Here is a 5,232-nt window from a genome sequence, read left to right as displayed (position 1 = left end):
GAATTTTTGTGTGCAGTAAGATGAACCCTGGTCACTCATTTTCTTTCCTACTGGTTTTGATATTACTTAGGTTATCTGTTTATGGATGGGAACCCTACATATTCATGTAGGGAACCTTAGGTTTAGTGGTTAGGTTAAAGTATATAGTTACTATTCACCATGCCGTAATTACTATTCACAGTTACCTTACTGTGTAACCTGTATCGCTACACGACAATTGGTACGAACTTGGCAGTGCATTCATATAAATACGAAGACACTGGAGTGGGCAGTATAAATAACTTCATATTTGACGTGGGTGGAGGATACCATCTGTTGGGTGTTGTTTGTTTGTTCTTGCACAGAAAGGGTTTGAGTTAGCTCTTCATTTGCATGTCAGTGTTTTTTAGGTTTGCTTTTGCGTGAAATTTATGCACGCTGCTTTCGGTCTTTAGGTGTCATCCTCAAAGCAAGCATAATAGTGGACCAGTGGTGGACAATAGAGGTGATACATGTGTTCCATTGTTGATACCCATAACGTACTAGTAGAAAGCCAGACTCATGCTTAAATCTATTAGACAACAAGATAAGATGTAATTCCAATTATGATTCATCATGTCAACCCTGACAACACAGTTTAGGTAGTGAAATTGACGTTTTAAAAATGCCTAGCATAGATAGCTTAAGGCCTTGAATTAAATATTCTTCATTTTATTTTAAGGCAAATTAGCTTGCTAGTTTGGGGCGTAGTGTGCTTATTTGGGGCCTATAAATTACCTCATCTACCTAATAGGAAATCGTAAGGGTGTCTAAATTTGTTAAAACTACAAATTTATCCTTTAAAAAATATTAATACTACCAATTTATCCCATTAACTCCTAATAATAAAACCTAAAACTAAAATCAGTTTCAATTCTAACTTAAAAACAATTCTTCTTCTCTTCTTCTCCCCTTCTTTTTTTTAAATCAAAACATCGTCAATCATCGACGATCCAAAAACGATTTATCATTTTTTTTTTCTTCTATACAATGTCGAAACCAATGCGGGTGAAGTATGTTATTAACAGTAACTATCCTTGTGCGAGTAATCCTGGAATTGTTCAAGCGATTGGAAACAAACCGAAGAAGAAAACGGTTGAGGAAGACGAACCATCTTTGATCGCACAAGAGGAGGAAATGAGTCGAATCAGGTACTTTTCTATCAACCCAATTCTCTAAACTAAGTTTTAGTAACATGCAATCGCTCAAAAATCGAAACGGTTGATAATCTTGGTCACAAGCACCGATTGTACTACATGTGTTCTCTGGTTCGAGAAATTTGAACCAGAATCGGACAATGTTAATGTCCACATAGACCGAGTCAGTTACTGTAGGGATAACCGTTTTTCTGTAACTTTTTTAGATTAGAATCGGATTACATATGTGTCCACATAAACCGATTGTGTAGCATTTAATTTCATAACTGCTTAGCCCATAACCGGATTTCATTTGCATTTATAAAAACCGATTGTTGATGTGTAAGGTTAAAAACGAATTTTACATGTGTATCGAGTAAACCGATTCTTGTAAGAAAAAATGCCCAATTTTTTTGATAATTAATACGGAGAAAGCCACTTTCACTATAGGGAAAGCTGACTTCGGTCTAGATTATTCGACTCCTGGTCTTTATTGGGTGAATTTAAAATAAGCTTTCCCCCTGTCAAAAAAATACTTTTAGGCCCTTGATCTTCCCACCCTAACCGTACGCACACATCCTATTTAACCCTAATTTTTTTTTTATTAATCACGTATTAGCAAACCCTAGCTAACATCTAAACTCTTAGTTTGTTAATCTGATCCGCATGTGAATTATTAAAATGGAAGTAAACAATCATATCCAATTGTTTGAGCCAAAAGTAGGAAATGAAAACAAACACGATACAAAAGTATTACGGGAAAATCAATGTGCAGTCTCTTTCATTTTTTATCTGCTGGTTTTCTAATCTAGCATGTTGATTTTTCGCATCATTGGACCAATATATGTGCAGTTTCCTTATGGGACTGACACTTTCTTTGCGTATCCTCTCTTTTCCCTCCTATCCTCTCTTTTCCCTCCTCCCGTAATCCTGTTTGAGTATACTCTTGTATAGATCACTTAACCAAGTTCTCATTCCATTCGCCCGTCCGAAGGGTGATAAGGGAATATAAACTCCAAAAATGTTCTTTTACAGGGGGAAAGCTTATTATCAATCTACCCAATATTGACTAGAAATCAAATATCCTAGACTAAGTCAGCTTTTCCTCTAGTAAAAGTGGCTTTCCCCCTATTAATTATCATTTTTTTGTTACTTTCTTTTGTTAGAATCGAATTATACGAGCACTTATATAATCCGATTTTTATGTGTTATATTAGGAATCAGATTTTAAATGTGTATCGAGTAAACCGATTATATACCTTGAATTAATAAATATGCATTTAATTTCATTGTTGTTTATCACTTATCTCTGTATTCTACAGGCCAAACAAGGGCAAGCAACAACGACAAGCCGAAAAGAAATATAAGAGGAAAAATGACTTTGATTCTCCTCAAAGTTTGGGACCTCGTCGATAGGATGATAAAAATTTAAATGCTTCCCACCGAAGGGGCTCGGGGAGTAATGCCAAAGGGATCCGCATCAATGACCCACCACCTCAAGCGGAACAACCAACACAAGAAGAATCTGATTCTAATACACCTACTGAAGAAGGAGGTGGTGATAGAGAAGTTGTTGAAGAAGAAAGTGGTGAGGTGGAAGTTAATGAAGAAGAAAGTGGTGGCAAGGAGATCAATGAAGAAATTGGTGGGAAGCGAGTTGATGAAGAAGAAATTGGTGGCAAGGAAGGTGAGGAAGAAGAAATTGAGAATGAAAATGATGAAAAAAAAAGTGAGAATGAAGGTGATGAAGAAGAAAGTGAGAACGAAGTTGATGAAGAGATAAGAGAAGTTCAAGAACAAGTCCAAGGAGGAGAAGTTCAACAACAAGTCCAAGGAGGAGATGCTCAAGAACAAGGTAAGACATACAATAAGAAAGATGGTCCAAAGAAGAATAAAGAGGACCACATTGCCGACCCGTTGAAGATGTTTCCTCGCGGCCTTAATGATATCGTTTACGGGTTACCCGGTGATGGAGGACAGTTGTTATGGGGGTATAAAGAGAGTTGGGTCGTTGTCGTCTGCCATACCATAGTAACTACCTAAACCTTATGCTATGTAACATAAAACTTATTATCCGTTTAGTGTTTTGATAATTGTCCATCGTATTTGTTTTGTTTTATAGGATCACAAGGATTCCGCTTTTCGTATGAAGCCAGGAACGTCAGTGAGTATGCTGAAGAATTGGGTACTGGAAGCAGGAGAATCGACCATTGGAGAAGTTGATGAAGTAGTCGCGAGCTAGTCAAATCTACGGGGTTGTTGCATGCGACCGACAATTTGGTACTTGGTTACGACTTGTTCCGCCATTGCCGAGATATTACGGGGAAACAGATACTTTGCATCTTCCGTTTAGCAAAATAACGATAACTCCAAATGATGCGAAGTTCATTACCGGGCTAAGCATAGATGGTAAAGCCGGGAAGCACAAAGGATACGCCCAAGAGCTTGAGCGGGACAAGATTTACGAGTTCACCAAGAATGTGTTCCACTGGGATGAGGAGAAGACCAAGTCAGAAAATTTCATTCACCTGGTTTTTAAGTGTTCAGAACCGGTTTATACTGATACTTTAAAGTCCGATTCTGAAAAAAAAAAAATCCAGTATCTTGACTACCTTCAGAATCGGTCTATGTGGGCATTCCATGTAATCAGATTCTACTAAGGAACACTGGCACCTTTTCTATAACTTTTTTTTGCCAAGAATCGGATTACATGTGCAATATTAAAATCCGATTATCGAAAGGCATATATTTTATATGATTTATCAAAGACACGGTCGGTCTATGTGGACATCTCTAAAATCCGATTGTGTGAATTGAATCCGATTATGTGGTCTATTTTATTACAGCTGTGATACACACACAACGGTTTTACACCGTGAAATGCACAACGAGGGCAATGGACGGTCCCAATACGCGCGCTTAGCATCGAGATAAGTGCGGGCAGAAGTGGTCCCCACCAATCCCTCTCACATGCAATGCTTCATTGCGTCCGGCGGTGTAAAATCAGGGTGCGTTAATCTTTTGTGATTTTATTAAGGTAATGTACACACCGTACGACTGATTAAGACAGCTGGACCGAAAGAACATGTTATGCCAATCACTATTATCTGGTTGTTATTAATTTGATATTAGTCAAACCATAATGACTTCTAATCCAAACGGCTTAATTTTTAGTTTTGTTTTTGTTTTGTTTTTGTTTCAAACGACTTCACAAATTCCCTACCGAAGTAGGTAATAAAACACAACACCAGAAGAGTAAAGAGAGGGCCTAAAAATCTAACCAAGTTAAAGAACACTAAGCTAACAATGAGGAAGCAAATCCAGTTAGCCATCGTTGCCATCGCTCCACAAAACCCTCTAATTTTTGTGGGATATATTGCTGAGTTAACAGTCCATGGGAACGTTTCTACCCCTGCTGACACCCACAAAATGTAGACGCCAAGAGCCTGTTTGGTATAGTTTTCAAAAACAGTTTTCTGTTTTTAAAAACAGAGAAAATAAAAAACAGGAGAAAACGCGTTTGGTAGGGACATTTTCAGAAAATGTTTTCTATCTGTTTTCTGTTTTTAAAAACAAAAAAATGAAAACAACAAATTATTGTTTTCTGTGTTTTCTCTTTTTTTTCTTTTCTTTTTTCTTTTCTTCTTTTCAGAACAAAGTAAGAGATGGGGGAATGACTGCAAGTGAGTCATGGCTAATATCACTATCTCTTAGACGAATCTTTACATTTGATCCGATTTAGTTGGTTTTCCTTGTTTTCAAAAACAATTTACCAAATAATTTTTAGAAAATGAAAACAAGGAAAAAAGGGTATGTTTTTAAAACAGTGGAAAACTATTTTTGAAAACTGTTTTTGAAAACCGTACCAAACAGGCCCTAAGCATCGCAATTGCAAAAATCCAGTATAGTGATCCAGTAGGGCAAACAAATCTTCGGTCACGATCTTGGGGAAACTTCTAGCAATTGAACGTGCGTGAAACAAATCAACAACTACATTAAGGTAATTTATATGGACCAACTACATTACTCCTTGGATAAATAATTTATATGGACCAACAAATATCTCTCATTTATACTT

The sequence above is a fragment of the Papaver somniferum genome, chromosome 9 (genome assembly GCF_003573695.1).
Source record: "Papaver somniferum cultivar HN1 chromosome 9, ASM357369v1, whole genome shotgun sequence".
In the NCBI taxonomy this organism is placed as follows: domain Eukaryota; kingdom Viridiplantae; phylum Streptophyta; class Magnoliopsida; order Ranunculales; family Papaveraceae; genus Papaver; species Papaver somniferum.
This window is presented reverse-complemented; position numbering follows the sequence as displayed.